Here is a 26,156-nt window from a genome sequence, read left to right as displayed (position 1 = left end):
AACATCGCGAGACTTCGGTTAAAAGTTAACGAATGTAACTGCTTATACACAGTTAGAAGTGAAGAACGCGTTTGGAATGTCTGTGACGTTGCAATTGCTAGTAATGTGGAGAACAGCGAGGCTGTTGTACAGAGCGTTTGTTACGCGCGTTGCAGACTGTAAACAATCAAATGGTTAGCAAGCTATATTTTCCAGTGGGATGAAACTGGAATGTTGGAAGTCGGGGGAAGGACGAGCTTAATTAGGGCCTCAAAGTTCAAATTTCGGCTGCTTTTAGGTTGTGGAAGCTCCAGTTGATGCTACGTCAAACTAGGAATCATGCTGGAGTTCGACTGAATGTGATATATTCATTTTCAGTGAGCTACATTCGCGTAGGTACTCGAAAATGAAGGTGCAAATTCAGGCAATATTCCTGCAACCTCATGAGTTTAGTTCAGTGGCGTGGTCAAAGGTCCTCTGTACAACATATCGAAATGGCGTGGAACGAGTCAGTTTAGAGAGTGCTTAACGTAATCCACAATTAACTTACACGTAATGTTAATAAAGAGACCAGAAATGTTGGAAAGCGGTGGATTGCTGCTTCCCAATACTGAGGTTGTGGTCAATCGCCGCTGACAGTCCGCGGCTAGTTGTGAGGACAAAAGTGACTACTTGTGCGAAAACTGGCCTAAAATTTTTCCATTATTTCATTTTTTCTAATAATAATGACTTTTTCTTGAAAAAATAAATTATAATTATATTATGTAATCCATTTTATCCTCTCAACACACAGTTTGTACTGTAAATAAGATATATTTCCTCTAAATACAATTTTTTAAAGTTAAAACGAGTATTCACACTATGTAGCTCTTTTTATCTATGTGACCATTATCCTCAAGCCCGTTGAGCACTATAATCACTCGGGTATTTCTCAGATTGTTGATTATTCAGGTACTTTCCTTTTGACCAGCGAGAATGAAAAAATCAGGCGGGTGAGAAGTTAGACTCAATGGACACCCTGAATTTTAGAGATCCTAGATCGGTTGCAACTTAACTAAAAAAATCGGCAAACCTTGGGGTGGCCTTTATGCCCACCCTTTACCTAAGTATTATTTCTATACAACATGAATTGCACGTATCTAGATAAAGTTCGTTGTAACGAATTGCCACTTGCAACATGTATCACCAAGGAGGTGGACAGTATATCAGGCGTGAACTCAGCCGACACCAAGAAGGCAGTGTCGTCAGAGAAACCAACAAACTCTGATACCTTTTCTAGGATAAAGAGCCTATATAATATTGAGTGACTAATTCTCCAGCGGCCGCCATGTTTCTACCAAGCCGCTAGCGGGATTTACAATTACGTAGCATCGCAAAGTGAAATGTAGACACGTACCGACTCTAACAAGATGTGGATATGGTAAGTGATACTAAAGCAGTACTTATATTAGCGAATAGCAAATTAAAGCAAACACAGTTCCTACACAGCTGATATTAAAATGTGGCAGTAAATGATACAATCTGGTACGAAGCAGTATGTTAGTCCGACAATCGAGTCACATAATTCAATGTTATGAAAATAACGATGACTACTCGAAAAAATAAGTTTTACGTATTTTAGCTAAGAGAGATAGAAGAGATTTCTGCTGAAATATTCATAGTAGAAGTTATTACTCATTTAGGTTCGAAAATCTCCTCCTTTCAACGTAAAATGTATTTTTGATGAATCATTGTGGCTCTAGAAACTTTTGTTTCACTGGGATACTTAAAAATTCGAATCACTAAAACGGGTAGGTTTCGCCTTGAGCATTTTTTTTATTTATTTATTTTTTTGGCCAGACATGTTTCGATGAAGTTACAAAATCATTAGCGTCTTTGTAAGGTGTCAGGCAAATCCAACACCTTCCATGAAAACCCTGACATCATAAGCAAATCCAGTAGTATGGCACATAGCTCCGAATAAATCGTGACATTAAATTAACCAAAGTAATACGAGTAACGAGTGCGCAAATGGAATACCACAGACTAACACAAGAATGCCTAAATGCATGTCATACCTTCCCACCGTGAGACAGACGCAGTTCCGAGGGGAGAAACGGGAACAGAAGCCGAGAGCAGAACCGTGTTAAGTTAGAAGGCCCTACGATAAGGGACGGACACCCACGTCGCCAGCTAACCGCTAGGACCACACCCCAGCCGCAAGTTTTAGCGTGAGACTTTTTCGCGTCTCTGTTACGTCAGGACCACCCCCCAGCCCATGTTAAAAGCTAGAGCCCTCCAGAAGAACAGTATAGATCTTACGATAACACAAAAAGGGCCACCCCAACCGCAAGTTTTAGCGTGAGACTTTTTCGCGTCTCTGTTACGTTGCAAACTTTAAAAACATTGCCCCACCACGAAAAGTATAACGTTTCTCATTGGATAGACAGAATTTTTGTAGGCGGAGCTTAAGGTTAACATTGAGACCCTGATTGGTCAGATGAACACACAGCCAGTTATCTTTTTAAACCAACTTCGTTAAATGGTAGTACGGAGAAGTTAGGAGAGAGTTGCTTCCGAGACGGCGAGGTGAGCGGAGCTGTGCTGCCCGCCGCCGCCTGACGAACACCGACAAGGTAATGTATGCACGCGATGCCGCATAACAGCGCATAAAGCTTCACTCAGAACTGCAGAAGTCTCATCTGTTACACCCCCTTTTTGCGTAATACTAGTGTCGATCGTCAATTAAAGCTCATGGTGTTCACATTTACCACTTGAAGTAAAAATCTGAAACGCGATGATTTTTCTGTTATATAGTTATTGAGAAGCCACATCAGCCACTGTAATTTACGACAAGTTAGATAAGTAATTAAAGATAATTGAGGGTCACTGTAGACCATTTTGATAGTTTTCTCTTTTGCGAAACTTGATTTAAACCTAAATTATAGATGTGATATGGCATAGGTCATCCTTCGATCCATTGCAGAACTTGGAAACCCATTCAGGGAATATTCGTTCACATTTTTGTTGAACGCAGTTGGTTTTTACCATCCTGTATTAAAACATTTCCTTTTATCAATAGTGCAATTTATAAACAATGTTTTGTGAGTTGAATAAAATTTCCAATGGTAAACTTAACTGCTTTTTCGACGTTATTTTACAGCTAACTAAAAATAGGAAAGCCTTGAACCCCTTCCACTAAATTTAGTTAGTATTAAGATTCTTTTACAGAGAGTGCAGTGGAGCTGACACTGAAATCATTAAGTATTTGGTTATATCATCGCTAGTCTCACGGAACTCTTCTGAACTCTACATGTCCTTACCAGCAAGAGGTCCCAGGTTCAAACTAGTCAATTCCCTAAAAAACACGCTCAGAGCGTCCTTGCGCGAAAGTGGTAGGGAGACACGATATAGAACAAACCGACGCCACACAGAATGTTAGTTTTTTTTTATTTTCTTTCTTGTTACCACATGCTTTCTTGTTGCTGCAACTTCAGCGAAAGAAAATGAAAAACTCATTGATCATGCTGTAACTTCAGCGAAACATGCCTGGGTCAAAAGAATTAAAATTGTGTTTTCACAAGGCGGAATCTACCTAAAAGCAAATTTATTTGTAAGCAAACTCGACCACAAGAGTGAGCTTTAACCGCAAGATGAAAACGATAAATCTTTACGGAATTCTGTCTTGTATGACTGCACTGTCAAAGACGAAAATGACTGACAGAGATACACAAGGGCCACAAGTGTAACAAAATTTGTCATTACGCCCATGGAAATAGTAAGAGCGATCTGTTTGACAAGACTTTTTCTGCAGTGTAGAATTAGTGTCTATGAGCTGCAATGCTTTCTACAGTAAATGATAAACGATTTTATCTATCTATGTGCAAAAAGCTTACAGTATAACGACTGTTTGGCAGTAAAAACACGGAATGCTTCGTTCCTCTGTTAGCAACCATAAAATTATACGCTGCAACCGTAACAAGTTCATGAACAGCAGCTATTACTAAATATTATTGGTTGTTCGAAAGGACTTCTTCGAAGGTTTCCACAAGGTGGCTTTACGATTGCCATCTTCCCAGTAACTATCATTCTCCACTGTTTCGACCTCCATTTGATGGAAATACTAGTACAATAAAGACAACTGCACTTCTTCCTTTACAGCGAGCGTTGTAACAATCTGGCACGGCTCTAAATTGGCATTTATATTTATGTGCTTCATACCAGTTATAACCAGTAAATCACCGTGTGAAAACCTCATTCGCGAACTATCATAACCGACTAGACTTATAGCATAAGTGCTTATTGATGTTAAATTCCCTAAAATGAAATGACAAACGGCATGCAACAGTCGAGCTAGACGTAGAAAGAAAATGCCACTGAAACGCTATATAGTGCGTTGAAAGAACCTACAACAGTACCGAATGCATTACACAAGGCGAAGCAAACAAAATATCGGTAAAAACATGGCGTCCTGAGTTCTCAGTCAATCAGACACAATACCTTCATTGGTCAGACTCTGTCCATATAGGCCCTCTAATTTAATATTTCTTAATATAAAAAAACCCACGGTCTTTAGTGACTCCTTCCATAGTAAATATATTTACCAGGAGATTGAGAATGTTCGCTCAACACTTCCTCTCGCACTATCTGAAAAACATCGCTGTAGCGAGTCGTAGGTTCATATAGTTCAGCATATCTACTATCCGATACTCTTTACACGCGATATTTCTCTGTGATCAGCTAGGTGTCAGACATGTCGATGCCGGAGTCACGTACAGAGCCACCCACACATATCTGATAGCTGCTTTTGTCCCAGCCGCTGGATCTCTCTGAGAGTGTGGCATCTCCGTATAGTCTTCAATAATGTAGGGGAACATGTAGATTTGTTGGTGAGCGATCTTCTACAATGTGTTTAAAAATAACGACCCAGTTTTAAATATTTATATGTAAGTAATGTCATATGCTACAAAACAGGGACAAACTGCAAAATCCTTACAAAAGTTTCACGCTACGTTGTTTTGCTATGTCATCACAATTGGACAGTGGTCTGAACATTCTAAATTACCACGCGGACAGGCATTCTGGGAAGGATGTGTGTGTTGACAGAACGGATGTGGCCTAGAATTACAGAGAAATGCCGCTAGATGCAGCAACAAAGCTTATATTCTCAGTCTGAAGCACGAGGCTTCTGCTCAATAGATCTTTTGCTTGCTGCAGTGAAAAAATAATTGCGATTCAGCGTGCTTTTCATTGGCGTTTACGGATTATTTCACCTGCAGCTAAAAGATAAGTTATTGTAATTTTTTTGTTTATTTATAGACACAATCACATGTTTATGACACAGTCATAACCGGTTTCGTCCATACAATGGCTATCTTCAGATGCAAAGGCAGCACACACTGAACACAGCTTCATGCGTTGTCATGAGTTTGACAACGCATGAACCTGTGTTCAGTGTGTGCCGCCTTTAGCATCTGAAGATGGTCACTGTATGGCCGAAACCGGTAATGACTGTGTCATAAACATGTGATTGTGTCTATAAGTAAACAAAAAAAAATTACAAAAGCATCAGTCACGCACTCCATAGACAAAATGTCGTATTTTCCAAGATACGTCATTGATATCGCCAATTTGCAGAGACAAGGCGTCTGTGCTAATGAAAGTCGAGAGTTTTCGGCAAGTTTTTGAGCTGATCTGACGAAAGTCTCGTCGCGAAAACAGAGAATTCGCAATTCCCCATACAGTATGTTACGGTTATATGGTTTAGAAACCATAACGTTACAGCAAGTTCTTCGCGTTGATGATACAAAGGAAACGCACTAGCGCCAGTAATACTCTCTTACAGAAAATGCCACTGTGGTGTCACCACCAGACACCACACTTGCTAGGTGGTAGCCTTTAAATCGGCCGCGGTCCGTTGGTATACGTCGGACCCGCGTGTCGCCACTATCAGTGATTGCAGACCGAGCGCCGCCACACGGCAGGTCTAGAGAGACTCCCTAGCACTCGCTCCAGTTGTACAGCCGACTTTGCTAGCGATGGTTCACTGTCTACATACGCTCTCATTTGCAGAGACGACAGTTTAGCATAGCCTTCAGCTACGTCATTTGCTACGACCTAGCAAGGCGCCATATTCAGTTACTATGAATGTATTCTGAACAGATAATATTGTGATCATGTATCGTCAAGAGCGACATTCATCACTAATGGATTAAAGTTAAGTATCAAACTGACTACGTCCGCTTTCTGAATACTCATTCCTTGTCATGTTCCAGACCTCCACAATTAATTTTCTGTGTTGACGCAACTTTTCATGTTAGCTGCAAAGGTGACCAGCCTAAGGTGAACATATGGAGACTCTAGAACCCTTATGAAATATTTGAGCACGAAAGAGATTCTCCTAAAGTGAACGTGTTTTGTAACATTTATTGCGAGGACAGCGCAGTGACCATAAGAGCTACCTTGAAATACAGCACTACTCCTAGAGGACTTCGATGATTTCATATGCCAACTGCCAAAATTTGGATATCTTTTTGGCACTATAACTTGTTAACTACATGTAAAAAAAGGAGAGTGATCCAGAAGTTAAGCAATTAATGAAATGTGGTCTGTAGTGATAACCTCGGTTTATATTTCGAATAGCCGGTTCAAAGAAACAGCCGCACGGGGTAGCTGCGCGGTCTTGGGTGCCTTGCCACGGTTCGCGTGGCTCCCCCGTCGGAGGTTCGAGTCCTCCCTCGGGCATGGGTGTATGTGTTGTCCTTAACGTAAGTTAGCTTAACTTAGTTTAAGTAGTGTGTAAGCCTAGGGACCGATGACCTCAGCAGTTTGGTCCCATAGGAACTTACCACCAACTCAAAGTAACAGTTACGTGATAACAGTGCATTTCGTCCTGAGGGATTTTGCATTAATAATGTATTTCACTTTGTTACTTTTGCTTATCTGCTTATGTCCACAGAACGTAATTAGTAATTATTCGTTTGGTTAATTTAAAATAACAATTCACTTGTTACGGTCCCTGAGGCACTACGTATCGAGCAAACTACCATACAATTTTTTCATAACGAATGACTAGTCACTGTGGTTTCCTAATATCAACTGGCACAGTAAACATCCCTAAATAGCAACGGAAGTTTTCTCGGTAGAGTTCGTATTTACCCATATATAACGGTAGCTGCAAAAGTTGACAGTTGGTCAGCTTCACAGACATGCATCGTTTTTTCTAAACGCAGATTCTAGATTTGTGATGTTTTGATGACATCCTGGGACAGGCCATGATCCACAGATATCACTGAACGGCTCGATATAAAGGTGAGATATACGAGGGACTGCTGAAAAGAATGCCTCCGATTGTTTTATTTTGTTCTCAATATCGCTTGAGGTAATACGTGTCATGCATATTACTCGATCGACTTTCCCGCTTCGTTGACACAAATTGCAGCCCTCTTCCGCTAGAGGACTCCGATTTGTAGCGTGTAAAATGGCGGTGTGTACCGAAACTATGTCGGTGCGTGCTGTAATCTAGTTTTTAACCACAGAAAACGTGTCTCTAATTGAAACCTACACAACGAAGAAAGATGTGTGCGGTGGTTATTGTACCGACGTTAGTGAAGTGCAACGCTGGGTTGTTGGTGCCCGTAATGAATGAAACGGTGGTCTTAACTCCAACGTCTGTGACAGAGCTCGGAGTGGACAACCGCGTAGGCAGCCGACGACGCTCGTCGGAATGGTGCTGACGAACTCATCAGAGAAAATCGTTGGATAACACAAACACAGCTCTCAGGTAAGTTGGCATATCGCGGAGCGTGTACAGGTCATCACTGCAGAACTGCGGTACAGAAAACTGTGTGCTCAGTGGGCGCCTACAACGCTCGCTCCTATCATGAAACAGAGAAGACTGAACACCTGTTAACTGTTTCTTTTGCGTTTTGAGCGTGTGGGTGATGGGTTCCTTAACAACACTGTGACAGGTGATGAAAGCTAGGTTCACCATTTTGACGCCGAGAAAAAGGGAACATCAGTGGAGTTGCGCCACAAAGGATCACCGACGCCAAAAAAGTTCATGAAGCATACCATCAGCAAAGTCATGCTCAGTGTTCAAGGTGTGATGCATTTGGAATTCGTGCCTCAAGGCACCACCATAAACTCTGCAAGGTGCCGCGAGGCTCTCATAAAACTGAAAACACGAATTAGAATAGTTCTTCTGTACGTGGAGCACCCTCGTCTTCAGCATGACAATGCAGACCGCATTGCGGCATCTTTAACTATCCGACGCCTTGGGTTAAGTGGCTTCGATCATCCCCCATTCAGTCCCGACATTTTCATCTGTTTCCAAAATTTAAAGAACACCTTCGAGGAATTCACTTTGACAGTCATCAAGCGATGTAAGCAGAGGTGAAGTGTGGCTCCGCTAATAAATTCGAACATTATACAGTGACTGTATCAACAAACTGATCTCTTGTTGGGAGAAACGTGTTAGTCGCCAGGGCGACTATGTTGAGAAATAGGTACGTAGTCATCAACAATAAATATTTAGAATATTAATAAACTTTGTTTTATTTGAAATGGTTTGAGAGCTTTCATATAAAAAAATCGGAAGCGTTACTTTTCAGCACCCCCTCTCCGATTTGGGAAGCACAGAATCCTCTTACGAAAACGGCCTCTTTCAGACTTTGTGGGTTCCTGCTCTCTGATCAAACGAAAAATGAACAGCTGCGGATGGCAATCATTGTAACCTATTTTTCAAATATGTGATGACTCGAAAACAGGCTAGACATACGCATTTCAAATAACTTCAGTGAAAGAGTAATTAAGTGACATTAGTTACCTTAGAGTATATTATTCAGATGAAATCTACGATAGAGGGATGAACTGAATTTATCTCAAAAGGATCCAAGTGTGCTAGAAACGGGCGGTCATTTCTATGCAGCTTCAATAGATGCGTCAGTCATTTCTCCCAATGTTGCTTTTCTCCCTTAACACTTCGGAGGACCTTTGGTAGTAGTACAATGAATGAAATGCACGTAATTAAACGAATGGACCGATTGGGATGTAATCAAAGAAACTGCAATGACATAAAATTATATCAGTATAAACCTTTCAGATATGCTGAACCAACAATTTAGCGAAAGTTGCTTTTGTGGTATTCACTCCGATGACTGGTTTGATGCAGTTCTCCAGGCTAGTGAGTCCTGTTCTGAACCTTTTCATCTTTCTATAAGAACTGAAACGTATAACCATATGAACCTGCTAACTGTATGCAGTGCTTGGCCTCTCTCTACAACCTTCGCACCACCCTCCATTCTTCCACGTCTCCCATTGTTATAACATTAAAGATTCCTTAATACCGCAGGATGTGTCTTATCAATGTGACCCTTCTTATAGTCAAAGTATGCCATAAATTTCTTTTTATCCAGTTCGATTTAGTAGTTCCTTGTTAGTTATTCGATCTACTCATCTAATCTTCAACATTCTTCTGCCATAAACTGCCACCCTTCAAACATGTTTCTGTGTACCCGTACGAACCCGGGACGGGTCGCTAGCACCAACGGAAAAAATTCCGTTCCCCCCAGCGGTGCTATTCCCACATACCCCATGGGAGTACCCTTGGCACACTAGTGTTCGGAAAATGTAGGTGGAAACATCTGTCACAACGAAAGTTCAAGTCAGACCTGAAGGCGTTCTCTGATAGCCTAATGGGTGAGACGACTACTCGCGAAAACACAGGAACTATACGTTAGAGTTCCGATATGGCACAAATTTTCAATTTTTTCGACACATTCGTTAAAGGGAAAAAATCTGTACCAGCATGTGTGGACCTTACGTGCTCGCGAAATTATGTATTTCGCTCTGATCATTTTCTAGCACAACACTGATACTTCTGGGTTGACAAAACCACGAAGTCGTTTGAAATGCCACCTTAGCAACTGCTATTCCACAATAGAAATTCGGTTACAAACACATCAGAAACATGCAACGTTGCATCAGAAACGACATTCCAACAACGATATTTCAGTAAGACGGTAGTGCGCAGTAATTTGAATTCAGGGTGATAAATAAGTAACTAATGGAACTCAAGCTGAGACTGGATAAGGATTGGAAACAAAATCGGCCATGTTCTTTGCAAAGGAACCATCCCAAAAATTTGCCTGAAGCGATTTAGAGGAACCTCTCGAAACGTAGATCTGAATGGCAGGACGGAGAATTGATATAAGCCCCTTCCGAAAGCCGTAACGACTACGGCAACTCAATCGGTGATGACAATGGCGCTGCGAATCGTCGTAGATTTTCTGGCTGGTGCATATAAAAAATAACATTCGCGAGCTACTAAAACATTTCCTGACGATAGACGACTCACTTTTCACTTCATTTTATGTAAATGCGTAGAACTACGAACTTCACAATGCAGCTATGTGAACTACTGACTAAATTTAATTACCACCTCTCTTGCAACAACAATTTTCATTGTTAAAAATATTTCATTTCTTTTTGCAGATTTATGTATAAACCACATTGTTGTATAGGAATAACTTTTCAAATTACTAATTTACATTGTTGAAGATCTTTTCCTCACTTGTAGAACTTCGGAACTGACACTTATACACTGAAACATCAAAGAAACTGGTATAGGTATGGGTATTCAAATGCATAGATATGTAAACAGACACAATTCGGTGCTGCGGTCGGCAACGCCTATATAAGACAAGGAGTGTCTAGCGCAGTTGTTAGATCGGTTACTACTGTTACAATGGCAGGTTATCAAGAATTAAGTGAGTTTGAACGTGGTGTTATAGTCGGCGCACGAGCGATGGGACACAGCATCTCCGAGGTAGCGATGAAGGGGGGATTTTCCCGAAGGACCATTTCACGAGTGTACCGTGAATACCAGGAATCTGGTAAAACATCAAATCTCCGACATCGCTGAAGCCGGAAAAAGATCCTACAAGAACGGGACCAACGACGACTGAAGAGAATCGTTCAACGTGACAGACGTGCAACCCTTCCGCAAATTGCTGCGGATTTCAATGCTGGGCCATCAACAAATGTCTGCGGGAGAACCATTCAACGAAACATCATCGATATGGGCTTTCGGAGTCGAAGGCCTATTCGTGTTCCCTTGATGACTGCACGACACAAAGCATTATGCCTCGCCTGGGCACGTGAACATCGACATTGGACTGTTGATGACTGGAAACGTGTTGCCTGGTCGGACGAGTCTCGTTTCAAGTTGTATTGAACGGATGGACGCTTACGGGTATGGAGACAACCTCATGAATCCATGGACCCTGCATGTCAGCAAGGGACTGTTCAAGCTGGTGGAGGCTCTGCAGTGGTGTGGGGAGTGTGCAGCTGGAGTGATATGGGACCCCTGATACGTCTACATACGACTGTGACAGATGACACTTACGTAAGCATCTGATCACTTGCATCCATTCATGTCCGTTGTGCATTCCGACGGATTTGGGCACTCTAGCAGGACAATGCGACACCCCACACATCCAGAATTGCTACGGATTGGCTATAGGAACACCTTTTAATCACTTCCGCTGGTCACCAAATTCCCCAGACATGAACATTATTCAGCAAATCTTACTGCTCAGAAGAGATCTCCACCACCTCGTATGCTTAAGGATTTATGGACAGCCCTGCAGGATTCATGGGGTCAGTTCCCTCTAGCACTACTTTGGACATTAGTCGAGTCCATGCCATATCGTGTTGCGGCACGTCTTCGTGCTCGCGGGGGCCCTACACGATATTAGGTAGGTGCACCAGTATCTTTGGCTCTTCAGTGTATTTCAGGAAATAAATACTTCCCAGCTGCAGTTGCTTTAATTATTTATTTACTTATTGGATCATAACCCCCTTCGAGGGTAAAACGTTATTTTCAAATGACAGACTTTTCAGTTATACGAATGACACAAATAATGGAATTGAAGATCCAAAATTAAATATTCTCGTTGAAACCAAAACATAAACTTCCACCGGAATTAACTTTCTTACGTTAAAGTTTTTTATTATGATTACGATGACGATGATTATGTGCATTTCATAATGAGGCTTTAGCCCCAAATGAGTTATCAGAGAATAAATAAACATAGAAGCCTGTTGTAGCTCTGCAAGATTTATTTCCTGAATTATTAGCAGCAGCTACGGACCAATATTAATTTCCTCAGAAAACGAGGAGAATATGAGGGATAATGTGCCACACCGGATGCAATTTTGAACTTTTCTATAGTTTTTGGCCACTTTACAATTTTAAGTAGTCTATGACACTCAGCTGTCTATTTTACTTTACAGAATGATTCTGTTACCCACCATATTGATGGTATCTCTATATGACAAATAAGAGCATGAAACAAACAAGTGCGGTAGCGTTCTCGCTTCCCTCGCCCGGGTTCCCGGGTTCGATTCCCGGCGGGGTCAGGGATTTTCTCTGCCTCGTGATGACTGGGTGTTGTGTGATGTCCTTAGGTTAGTTAGGTTTAAGTAGTTCTAAGTTCTAGGGGACTGGTGACCATAGATGTTAAGTCCCATAGTGCTCAGAGCCATTTGAACCATTTTTGAAACAAACAAATTCACAGCGCACATTCAATCTAAATGGGAGATTGCATGAACTAATACTTGTAAAAATCATACATTAGTTACGAATCATGTCAAACTTAGACATGGAAGTATTATTATTTCTGCTTCGTATCCCAGCAGAATTGCTCAACATGAAAGAGACAAAGTGTGCGGCGTTGGGAGACACTTAATGAGTACATGATTGGAGACAAATTTTACAGAAAGTTCCAAAATGCAAGGTAAAACAAAAATTTTCAGAATGAGATAGGCTAATAAGTTCTTATTAAAAGCATGAACTGTTTGACGCAGCAAAAGAAGAAATTTCGTTGTCCTTGTATTTGAACAAAGGGCATATTTTATCGAAAAGCCTGTCGTATTGATTCCACATGAGTTAGTGAATGGTACGAGAGAAGTTTCAGCCTTCAGCGTGAGACATATTTAGGGATTATTTCTCGGAACTACGGAATTTTGTACTAAGGGGATTTTTTTTATGTGCTGATGAAACAGCATTTCAGTGAATGCCAAGTTGTAATTTAATAGGATGAATGTGGTATATTTATCAGTACGAAACTAGGAATGTTTCAGGTCCGCAGATTGAAATATGTAAAGGGCCGTGAAAACAAAGAACAACTGTTCAAAGCGAAAGCTACAGGCCTTTGTGACAGACAACGTGACTGACAAATATTTAAAACGAGTGTATGAACCGAAACCACACTTTGGATGCAGAGAGACATTTTTACACGCTGAAAGCAGTGAAAGGACTGCATCACCTGGTTTATTTCTGTACAGAGATTGGAATGAACAATTACATATCTTACCTGATTTTTTATGTATTACTGTCCTTCCTTTTATTTACTTCGCTCAGGGATACGTTTTCTCCAAGCGTACAAAATATCTTAGGCGATAACCTTGTCGAATGAATATAAATAAATAATATTTCATGATAATTATCTACATGTGTATCTGCATCAACATTCCGCAAGCCACTTGACGTTGCGTGGCGAGGGATACCCATATGTATATGTGGATTCTCTGCCACAGAAAACTATTACACATAGCTCTCATCGCATTTCTTGTAGATATTTGCCACCTGTGTATAGTCTCAGTCAAAGTTAACCTATATTTGTTTCTTGCATGTACTCCTAGGTTTATCATTCTGATTCGTTACCAAGGTTTCATATTTTGGTGCACACGGAAACGTGGGGTACGGTAACAAACATATTAGAAAAATGCCAAAATTAGGAAAATACGGACCAATATTTATGTTGCTTGTAGCCTCTTATCACTTTGAGACAGACAAGGTGTGAAATAAGAGAGTGAAGACAATGTGTGGGGGAAACTAACAGTCAATATAGGATTTTACTTGTGGGCCACTGAGAATTACAAGAAAATTGTAATGCCCTTGATTTTGCACGATGCAAGCTGGGAGATAGGTGACGTATTTCTACGGGGAACCTCAAGCCTTCACAAGACACAGGAGAAAGCAACTTCTCTGACAATATTCTGCAGGCAGGCGTCCAAGAAACCTAAGTGAGGATGGTCGGGAGTCGATTTAAACCGCTGTCGTCCTCAATGTGAGTCCACTGCGGTAACCACTGCGCCATCTCGCTCGCTAAAGGTATGCTGGGAGGTAGCTAAAGACTTTGATGAAGAGTATAACTGATGAACATCAACAGGGGCCGTAATCACTAACACCGACCCAGCACAGCGGCAAACTCCGCACAAGTGCAGTCAGTGCCTAAATACACCTGGAGTCACAGCTGCGCAGCCATCAACACACCAGCGGGGCACAACCTGGTAATGAAAAGGATTACAGTACTTCTGTGAAAGACTACCCACCGAGCGAGGTGGCGCAGTGGTTAGACACTGGACTCGCATTCGGGAGGACGACGGTTCAATCCCGCGTCCGGCCATCCTGATTTAGGTTTTCCGTGATTTCCCTAAATCGCTCCAGGCAAATGCCGGGATGGTTCCCTTGAAAGGGCACGGCCGACTTCCTTCCCCATCCTTCCCTAATCCGATGAGACTGATGACCACGCTGTCTGGTCTCCTTCCCCAAAACAACCCAACCCCAACCCAAAGACTACCTACCAAAGATCCGTTAGTCACAAAGAAATTAACAAAACTTAGAAAAGTGGCCCTGAGATCTTCATTGACATAACTGACATGTTAATGTTTTCTATTTAAACTTAGTGTTTGATGGAAAGAAGCCAATGGTTTCACGATGTTTTTTTGTGAAAAGTAACTGAAATCAGTGTAGCTTTTGTACTGAATAGGTATTTCTCCGATGGGTCCCGAACTTTGCTTAGGATATAGCTATCGTCTCTGTTGATCAGCCCACAGTCCATTCCAGTTTCAATAGCTTTCTTCAGAACACAGTCCCAAAACAATGAAATCTGCCTTAACATCTCCGTTTTTTTCAAATTTCATTGAGTCCCCTATAGTTTTGCAATGTTCTGCAACCCGAAGGCCGCGCGTGATTAGCCGACCGGTCTTAGGCGTTGCAGTCATGGGCTGTGCGGCTGGTCCCGGCGGAGGTTCGAGTCCTCCCTCGGGCATGGGTGTGTGTATTCGTCCTTAGGATAATTTAGATTAAGTAGTGTGTAAGCTTAGGGACTGATGACCTTAGCAGTTAAGTCCCATAAGATTTCACTCACATTTGAACATTTTGCAACCCGAAGATTTTGTTGACTGCTTGCGTCCAGTGCGTCTTCTGTATTCCTTGCATCTTTCTTCGATTGTCTGAACAGTCTGTTCGATGTATGTCGTCATGTATTTACATGGAATACGACAAAGACCCGGTTTACAGTGCCCCAAGTCATCTTCCACCGTACGTAGTACTGCTCGCGTTTTTGGAGGCGGGCGGAAAATGCATTTAATGTTACGTTGAGACAGGATTTTGCCTATTTTATTCGATTCTTTGCCGACGTAGAGGAGATATGCCATCGTCTTATCCTCGTCGTGTTCTGTTGGCTGGGCCTGTTCCTTCTGCCTAGCAGCACGTCTGATTTGTCTCCCACCCAGCAAATGGAACACGACGAAGAGGATAAGACAACGGCGCATCTGCTATACTTCGGCAAAGAATCGAATAAAATCGGCAAAATCCTGGCTCAACGTAACATTAAATGCATTTTCCGCCCACCTCCGAAAACGCGAGCAGGACTAGGTACGGTGGAAAACGACTAGGGGCTCTGTAAACCGGGTCTTTGTCGAATTACATCTAGATGCACGAAGGCATATATCGAGCAGACTGTTAGAACAATCAAAGACAGATGCAAGGAGAACAGAAGACGCACTGAACATACGCAATTAACAAAATCTTGGGCTGCAGAACATTGAAAAACTACAGGGGACTCGATGAAATACGAAAAAACGAGGGTATTAAGACAGATCTCGTCGTTTTGGGACTGTGCTCTGGAGGAGGCTGATCAACAGAGGCTGTTGCTCTACCCTAAGCAAAGCTTAAGACCAAGCGCTCAGCCAACTAAAATCACATCCTCAGCCTAGAGCCATTTCCGCAGCTGACTGGAGGTACAGAAGCACTAAGGGACCGAGATTCGCGCCCAGCATTTGGCGATGCCGTGCGCTCAGCACTGCACCTGACGTGTCGTGCGAAAGGATAGTGAACGGAAGGCATGGGGAGAGACCACAGTATACAATAGGCGGGATGAAGCGAAGACACTCATTCTGCAGGTATCACTTGAATATGACGGCAAGGTACCAGTACTATAGCCGGTGGAGCGCTACAACACTGGCGGCCATGACGTCAGTGGAAAGATCTGTTTCCTATATTTCGTTTTTTCGAGTTTCCACGTAAAGGTCTTTGCAGATGGGATAAGTTTCTCTCTGGTGATCATTTGTGATTGGTGGCGGTACACTTCACTGGACATCAGAAAATAATGAGACGCGAGTGCAGTCGTACGCGAAGAACTATACCGATTTTGCTCATAAAACTAAATGAAAACTTTCGTGGGAACAGGAGATTTATTATCGTCGCAAATGTTTTATCAATACTTGCTTTGTTATAGGAGTCTAGCAGACGTTAAATAATTGAGCGCAGAACGGCTGGTGAGTCCCCTACGAGAGCGCGGCCCCTGCTGAAGCGCGCTACGTGACGTTAAACAAAAGTGTTTTCCACCCCAGAACGAGAGGAGTTGGGGACCTGTCCAGTCTCTGACAGTGGCGCCTCCTAGCCATTAGGGGTGGTGCGCCACTGTACATTAGACGACCAAGATGCATTTGGGAAAGTCGCCCTTTTGCTCCTCGTTAACTATACCTGCTTTTGTGTTGGCAGAAGGCATTCGTATCAATGCGGGCAGCTGACAGCACGAGGCTGCCGGCGGAGTAGCTCCATCCCGTAGTTTGTGATTGTACATGGATGAGAATGCACGTTCAACTGCAGTCTTTTAGGACAAAGATTTTCCCCATTACTTGTGATGAATTGTGGCCCATACAATACGAAGCTGTTTTTTTCGCGACAATTTCGAAGTGTAATTATAGCTGTGACGCATTTTTTTCTATCAGCAGTGATAGCGTGTATCGGCTTTGGTTAGCTGAGCTGTAGGGTGATTTTTACTAGGCGTGTGTAGTGAACTCTGATGTCAAACAGGAATAGATGTTATATGCTTGCAGGTAATACACTTCCTTTGTTCAACACCAGCATCTAGTCAGTTGAACGTATTTCCCACCGAAAAGAATAAAGATTGCACCTTACACCCCCCCCCCCCCCCCCATAGCTTGTAGGTGTAGATTATATTGAGAAATATTTTTCTAGCAGGATAACACCAGTTCCATGGTATAGTAAGTTTTTGTGGTGTATTGCGCTTTTATGCCGTCTTTGAGCAATCGCTATGCACGTAGTTGTGTAATTAGAACCGATCCTCGTGATAAATACGTAAGTAAGATCGAGATTTGCATACGTTTCAAATGGTATTGCGAAATTATTTCCCAGCAGGATAAAACCAGTAGCATGGTATTGTCAGTTTTTGCGATTTTAAGCCGTTCTTGTGCAGCGCTACGCATATAGTTTGTGAAATTAGGACCGATCTGTGTGATTAATTAAGTAATTAGGATGGATATTTGCATCAGTTTCCCAAGTAAAATAAATAAAGTACACGAACCTAACCTTCCTCACCGGCATCTGGACAGTTTCTTTGTGTTAGGGGGGTGCACTTACGATTTCCATCCAGTAGAATCAGGGTTTGAGTCGCTGATGAGTAGCGTTTTTTATGTGCACTGAGTGTTTTTACACTGAACTATTTTCGGTTTAAGTGTTGTGAGCATGTTTTCATGCATTATCTCGGTGATCTACGAGTAGTTTGCAGGTCTGTATACTGTGTACTGGATTATTTCGATAATTTATGAGTTATTTCCGTCTCTGCACATCAGTGTAATCCATTATTTTCGAGTGGTTTCCAGGCCTGTAAACTATATATTGTGACCCCCAGCACGTCAGGGTGAGTGTTTTGTATCAGCGTAATAAATAAACTAGGTGAAATCCGCCCCTAAATAAATTGTTCAAGAAATAAAGTACACTCATTCCTCTCTCCAGCAGCCCAGAACGGGCTGATTCCATTTCCCCCCAGTTTTCCCGTCCAGAGAATCGGCAGGGTGAGTGTTTTGTATCAGTGTAATAAATAAAATAGGTGAAATCTATCGCTAAATAAATTGTTCCAAAAAAAATTAAGTACACTCATTCCTCTCTCCAGCATCCCAGAACAGGCTGATTCCATTTCCCACCAGTTTTCCCCCTCAGATTGCGGGGGGATGAGGAGTCTGGGCAGACGTGCAGTTGCGAAAACACGTGTGCTTCTGTGGACTGAACTGCATGATCACGTGACCTACCGTGGCGCCCTCTAGCAGTGAACTGGTGAACATTGTCAGTCCTTTGGTCCGGTGGATGAAAGGCAGTTGCCTCTTGTGTGGTGGGACATTATATGTAGGTTTTAGAAATCACAGATAGTTCCAAAAGAGACAGATGTTTCCACTTGTTGTGTAATGCATCTTTAATGCAAAGCATTTATTTGCAGGACCGTATTCTTCCTCTTCATATGTTCAAGCATCAATTCTCGTTTCGATTCTTCATGCAGTGAGCTTTGGATGCACTCCTCGGCTGAATGTGTGCATGTAATACATCTATTAAAACACCGCCCTGTCTGGCACGAACATTTCGCTAATTGAACACCGACAGCTCAACAAGCACTGACATCTCAGCCTCTTCTGGTGGTAACACGACACTAATGCTGTAGGTAGATAATAAATTTAAACGAATGTAAGCAAATTTTTACGAATTTAAACAAATTTATACAAATTTAAACAAATTATATTCGAACTGAACGGCATCATGAGCAGCCTCTAGTGGGGGCAACACAATACTAACTCCCCTCAGCTGCAGGAGTAAGTTCTTAGAGCAAATTTCCCTTCAATCTTCAAAATTCTCCCCCCTCCCCCCCCCCCGCCCATTTTCCAAGAGGATGACGTGCGAACACACTTGATGGTGGAACTGCCTCTAATTGTTTAAATAAAGACTGAAAATAAAGACTTACGTCCAGCACAGGCTGAGTCCTTCACCCTCCTCCCCCCCCCCCCCCCCCCCCGTTCCCCCGTTCCTAGGAAGAGGTGGCGGTCGGGTGACATAGGTTATTGGAGGTAGCGCAAGTGCCATTTTCTTAGGTTAGTAGAGGTAGCCCAATTGACCTATCTTGCCTTCAAAGTTCAATTTCCCTCCAAAATTCAAACTTCCTATCAGGGGGGTCGTGGCACTTTCCCATCATCTTGTGAAATGGTACTCGCTGACGTCACGGCAGCCATCTTGAATGACGTAATTGCATCATCAGCTGACGTCACGGCCGCGATATTGGATGACGTCAATCGCGTCATCAGCTGACGTCTCGGCCGCCATCTTGGATGATGTCAGTGGGGTAGCACCCCTCCCCCCTTGCCCCCTCCCCCCCCCCCCCGGCTATACTACTGGTACGCTGTCGAAATATCGTGTTTTAAAGACGACTGAACCTGTCTGGACGCTTGAGTATAGTACAAACAGTCGATTCGCTGGGAAAGCTTAAGATGACACATAATACACCTAAATTACATTCCTGCGGTTGACCCACCTTATGTTTTGATATGTACTGAAAATGATTTGTGCGAATGTAGTTTTATGTTTAATAAATGTAGTTAGTGGAAATCAGATTCTCAAGGAATAATAGATTCATCATTCCTCCTAAAGAATGATAACAGATGTACCACACCAAACAAGAAACACCACCCAGCAGGGGGCTAACTAACTGAAAGAACCACGGTATAAAACGGTACTCCCACTGTGGGGCTAAGAATGAAAGCATCACTACAAGTGAAACAGGAATGCCGTCCTTCCCGTGCCACGTTGTGCTGCAGGTGTGTCTACAGCCATAGTGGGCATCCTATAGGACAGGCATAACGTGCTGCTGCTAGAATGGAAATCCAAATCATCCCCATGGCTGTCACCTGCTTACCCCTTCCTTGTTGTTTTACTATTGTTCTTGTTCTTGTTTCACTATTATTTGTTTGGTAGATATTCTTGTAGACGGTTTTAAGGCCTGAAGTGCCGATACCATGTAGTTCACTGTCTTAGATTTTGATTGTAGTGTTGTGAGAGATTGTACAATCATTATTCTGTGTCGAACACAGGTTTATGTACACCAGAGTACAATTTTGTGCCTTGGGGGCTTCAAAATAATGCTGTATGTAAGTGCCCTAAGTTTTAGGAGCTCAGTTCGTCGTCAAATTGGAGGTGAAACATCTATACATCTTACACCACCGCGTTTCTCTGTCTGTATGTGAAGGCTAATCTTAGGAACTACTGAATGGATTTTGATACGATTGTCACTAACAGATAGACACTAGACAAGTAGTTCGCTCGTACGTACTTAGTGCCACACGTGCGAAACCGGGGTTGGTCGCTAGTATATTGTATGTGCGTGTAGGCAAGACTAGAGTGTTTGCCCGCTTAAGAGGAGATAACAATCTTCTGATTTCGATACTATTATTCACAGACAACTGTGCCCAGTCTCATCGCAAAATGTAAACTGTTTTCACTAAATGTTGTCTCGTAATTCTGTCCGTTCATAGCTTAAGAGCCACTTCACAGATGCGACGTGTAAGACGTCTGCAGGCAACAGCGCCACGGCTGAGACGCATGGGCGAGTAACTGATGGGCTGTCCATCATCCCTGGCTGTAAGAGTCAAGGATTTCAGCACTGACACGGAAAAAGACTCTGACGTAAATTTTCTGAAATACCTGTACACTTGACAGAAAAAAAATAAAAAAAACGTATTTTGTTCCTTCCCCTTCAAAAGTTCTCATTTCCTAAAATGGCTATTCATTACGTACGATACGAAGAAGTGTTCCTGGCTCGAAAGGAGCCTATGTGATCTGAGTTACGGAACAGAATACAAGGAAAACTGGAGGTTTACCGAAGTAAATTTTTGGAATGCCTATAAACAAACGTGAAAAGGAAGCCCCGTCTGAGGAGTTATCTTGACAGTACTGTGTCAGAAAAGAGTTTTTACGTCCAGAGGAGACCACTTTTTAAGCTACAAAGCGCTTTCATGAAAGCTGACTGAGGAAGTTTGTGAAGTTCACGGCTTGTAGTCTGACTGAACAACTTCAGTTGGAACAACTGTATCTATTATAAGTAAATTAGGGAGAAATGAAACTAGTTTTAAGAATGGTAACATGAATTAGAAATTATAGTTATTTTTCCGTGAGTATTACGAATCACGGTAAATAATCTTACAACTCCTACTAAAGTGGAAGTTTTATACATCTGAATGACATTATTTGACAGTAAGTTTACTGGTCACGATACTGAGATATTTGTAGAGATAAATAAGTAAAACAGTTTCCAGTGTTTCACGACCTTCTGATGACAACGAAAAGTAGAACATTAAGGTTATGCCTTAATGATAATTCCACGGCAGAAAAATTCGATTTCGCTCAGACTTTCCCGAGATGCAACTTACTGATATACGTTACGTATTAATTATGTCAGTATTTGTGAGAGTTGAGGATATGCCAAGAACGAAATATACATCCTCACTCTTCGAGTGAATAGGAATAGGTCCAAAACAGAATATCCAAACTCCCACTCATTTTTATATGCTATTATTTCCATTTCTTAAGACTTCAAGGCTCACAAATTCTCAAGTAAAGTTCCTTCCATTTATGGCCACGTCTAGTTTCTGAAGCTATTAGCTTAACTATGCGGTCGTACAGATTGGTCTTCTCAATACATTATTTCTGTTTGGTAATTGAGGTATTCTGTTTTTCAGGATAGAAACTGAGGTACATAGCTGCTAGGCATCTAAATTTTCCTTTCTCATCTTATTGAACAAATGTATGGAAACAAAAAAATAATACCTCTTTAGGAGTTATCCGTTGCTTAAATATTTCTCAGTAGTAGTTTACGCTCACAGTGAGTCTTCATAACCAGAATAAAGATGCCAATCCATTTTTTAAATTCAATCTTTAAAATCAGTCATTCAAGGAGATTTAACTTGAGTATTAACTTATCTCAACAACTGGTTAAAGGTTTTGAGAAAATGAAGTAAGCTGATATTTAATTTTTTTTATATTGTGTTTGTATATTCATAATTTTTTTTCTGAATGTTATTATTTACGTTGTTTTCATTGCCTTTATATAGCTTTTACATTAGATGCAGGAAATCAATGAGAGAAATATTTCGTTTTATACTCATAAGTTCTATGCTACTGATTCCGTAAGTAAAGCTGCTTTATATTTGTGCGGTCCAGTTAAAGGGAAGTTCCTTTAATCGTTCTGTCTACAGAAGTTCCTCTACCATTTAAAAGGAAATTAATTCAACATATTTGTTGTGATATGTGGTAAATGAGGGTCTGATCTTTTGGTAGAGACAAAACAGCAAATAAGGATACTCGAAGTTGCTCTCCAACAGCTTGATGACTTACAAATGAAAAAGGCCTACATTCAGAATTTCGTTATTTAGCCGCCCTTATCATCACTTCATGTCTCCTAAAGTATGAGAGGTCTGAAAGAAGAGAGAGGTACGGTCAAAGACTGTTCGCCATACTAAGACACTATTTATCAGATGAAGATCAGTTGTAAACGGCCGGGAAATAATTTAACACTGAAAACATCCACAGTGCGTGTCATTTACTGATAACTTATGCTCCGTTGGACAATGCCAAGCTGCAAATCTTTGTAAGTTCCAAATAAGCCCAATTTATGATGGTTGTCTTCACAGCAGGAGCCATTTGAGTCCACACTCACGTCTACATTCGTACCTTCAATTGCTGAAAATGTACCAGCATGTCGTTTTCCGCAAGCCTACGCAAGAGTTACGTCGTTTCTGCTGAGTGCTAAGCCATGTCTGTAGTAAACTACTCGTCTACTGCCACCGAGCTGGTCCATCTTTTATATTTCTTTACAAAGCAGTTCAATATGATATTACAGTTTGTAATTTGGCACTGTTAGCTAGACAAATAAGCAAAGATAAATACGACACTCCACTGTGATTAGCCGATACTGTTGAAGAGCCTCTAAACATTTAAAGTTAGTTAGTTAGTTAGGCGTGTGCCATTGTTTCTTTAATAGACCCAAAGGGGCAAACAGTGTCACTTGTTAATTATATACTTTGCACGTAATAGACAACCTAATGTGAGGTATTGTATCAAGTGAGGAATGACAAGCTACTGTGACCTAGCACCGGAGACTGCACTGCCGAGTCAGATTTCCACTTTACACACTTCACCCGGTCTAACTAATCATTTGGGTCAGAGTACTTAAACAGATCGCGAATGAGCCAAAACGTCAACTGCTAGAGCAGGACATTTGTCCGAGTAGGGAGACGGGCGCTAACAGAGAAATGACAGAACAAAATCATTCAAATGGCTCTGAGCACTATGGGACTTAACTTCTGAGGTCGTCAGTCCCCTAGAACTTAGAACTACTTAAACCTAACTAACCTAAGGACATCACACACATCCATGCCCGAGGTAGGATTCGAACCTGCGACCGTAGCGGTCGCGCGGCTCCAGACTGTAGCGCCTAGAACCGCTCGACCACCCCGGCCGGCAATGACAGAACAAACGCAGCCTTCACCTGTCGGGCACACAGCGACCGTTGTAATTAACATTCAGTTAAAATAACCACAAATGGTGCACAGTTCGATTCATTGTTACCGATTTCGTTCGAGCATCATCAGATAACCACTGCTATGGTGGCAACACGTTAGGGGCTTAAAAGCGATGCTCAGTACCGGGCGGTGCTTTTAACACTTAACTCCCGAATGCGTTGCCACCAGGACAACGATTATCTGATGATGCTTGCATTTGACGAATAAAGCCGGTAATAACGAATCAAACTGTGCGATCTTTGGCCCTTTTATCTGCATATTAGAGAAAAGACGGAACAGCGTCCGTAATTCAGGCGTCATTGGGCTCTGGAAGAGGTTCCTCTAAACATAAATACTTCGGTTAACTGCTACGGAAGCTCACCGAAAGTCTAAATGAAGTTGGATAAAGTGCTAGCATGTCACTGATGTGTACACTACTTCTTACTTTATATTGGACAGCCAACTCACGAAGTAGCCTACTTGTACGTAAATTGTACCCCTGAGCTACTCTGGATAGTTGAACCATGTTTATTCTAGACAGTGAGACTTTAGAATACGCTCTCATTCATCCAGCAACCCTGAAAAGATATATACTGTACAGCAGTTGTGCACCTCTCGAGTGGCACTCTTCTCGACCCCTGTACCACCACGACTGCCAAGAGATTTTGGGACGACATCTCGCATTGCCATTTAGTTGATTCAAGGAGGAGTGAGCAAGAGAAATCATGCTTCAAGACGGCAATGACCGTCTACAAACAAGAAGTGTATTCACCACTATATGAGGAGTGGGTTCACCAGCCATGACACCAAACTTTTTCTTACGGAGCACTTGTGGAAAGATCTTGCTGGATCGTAAGATTTTTGAAATATCATTCTGAAGACGATAGTCCTGGGTACTATATGTGTGTGTGTGTGTGTGTGTTTTGTGTGTGTGTACACGCCGGGGGCGATGTGGGAGTTACATTATAATTTGTCGAGTACACTATTTTCTTATCACTTATTAGGCAGTTCTTGGTCGCAAACTCAACGCAACGCGTTCCTGTTCACATTATAGACACAACTTTGGTAGACAGAGTACTACTGCACGACTTAGAACAAATGATTTATAAACTTTATCAATTTCCCTTTCACGGAGAAGAAACATTATAAACTTGACTAATACACTGTCCCTTACATAGTCAATATCGAAAGCACAATATATCCTGACCTTAGCTTCAGTCTAAAACTATACGTTTATGTTACACTTATGAAAAATGTTGACAGTAAAGGTGTGAAACTGGAAACTGAAAAGATGTACCGCAGTGATGAATGGTTTGTGGGTTCGCATAGCTACAAATGAGATGCCATGTTTAGGAAGCGTGTTATGCATCTAAAAAGAAACGGATAACCAGTATGAATGGATGCTGATTTACGTTCAGTCACTTAGATCTGGGGTGGTCACGAGTTCACTAAATACTTCAAACAGAGTTCGGGTTGTTGTCCTCAACAAGACCGCACGACATCCGTTGCGGACTCATGTACCAGTAAACAAGCTCTCTGTTTCCGTGACCTGGTTGTAGACGGAGCGACAAACTATAACCAAGACACATACCAGGTGTGTCTCCCAAAGGTCGTCAGACGCATTTTCTCTCGTGTTTCGGCAGATACTTGCAATTTCGCTTTTCCAAGCGTTGACGAAGTCGGAAAAAATAAATACTGGTCGACCCGCGTTTCACACGGCACCTACTGTGAACGGAACACTACGATTTGTTTCCGTTACAAAGAAAATGTTCCATATTTAATGGCGTTTTATACGCTCATTCGATAGATCGGTCTAAATTAGTCTATTGCGATATTCGCGTTAACGATGTGAATGAACGAGGACGCAAACTTGGAGGCTGCAGACAGACAGCGCGGCGCGAGCTGGCACACGAGGAGGGTCAAGAAAGGCGTTGTGAACAGCTGGTTACTGATATGATAAGTGCTAGAGGTCATATTATTGAAACATATATCGCAGCAACTGATTGGGACCTTTTTATCGAATGGGCACATAAAATCCACTGGGCGTCACACGAAACAAGTGATGATTAGTATTTATTTGGAATGACTCCATCAACACAACACAAAAGCGAAATTGCTAGTATCTATCGAAACACCAGAAAAAATCGGCCTGCCACCTCTTAGCAGAGCTACGCAGTATATGGCGAGTATTTCTCCTCCACTTGTAAATAATGTTCATTAATACGCAGTTCTCCCATCTTTTTAATATAGAGACGTCGATTGGCGGTGGAGTATTGTGAATGACTTACGATATGGAAGACTGTATTAATTTATTATGGCCTTATATAAACGGTGAATATCAAATATTGCAATACGTTCAGTAAAATGAAGCCCACGTTTGTGATGTACAGTGCTTTTATTTTCCATGATGGCGGAATATGTTAGTATCTTTTTTTTGTGTAACGCAACGTGAGTGAGAAATGGAAGGAAATGCGGGGAAGGCTGGAGCTATGCGTCGGGTTAAAGAT

General features: G+C 42.0%; 1 protein-coding gene across 2 annotated transcripts in view; it reads right to left on the bottom strand.

Moving 5' to 3' along the window:
* The window catches only part of LOC126469675 (monocarboxylate transporter 3), a 442,163-nt gene that overhangs the window by 92,271 nt on the left and 323,736 nt on the right, over window positions 1–26,156 (bottom strand). The gene's annotated exons all lie outside the window — the stretch shown is intronic.

Source organism: Schistocerca serialis, chromosome 3 (genome assembly GCF_023864345.2).
Source record: "Schistocerca serialis cubense isolate TAMUIC-IGC-003099 chromosome 3, iqSchSeri2.2, whole genome shotgun sequence".
NCBI classification, from domain to species: domain Eukaryota; kingdom Metazoa; phylum Arthropoda; class Insecta; order Orthoptera; family Acrididae; genus Schistocerca; species Schistocerca serialis.
This window is presented reverse-complemented; position numbering and strand designations above follow the sequence as displayed.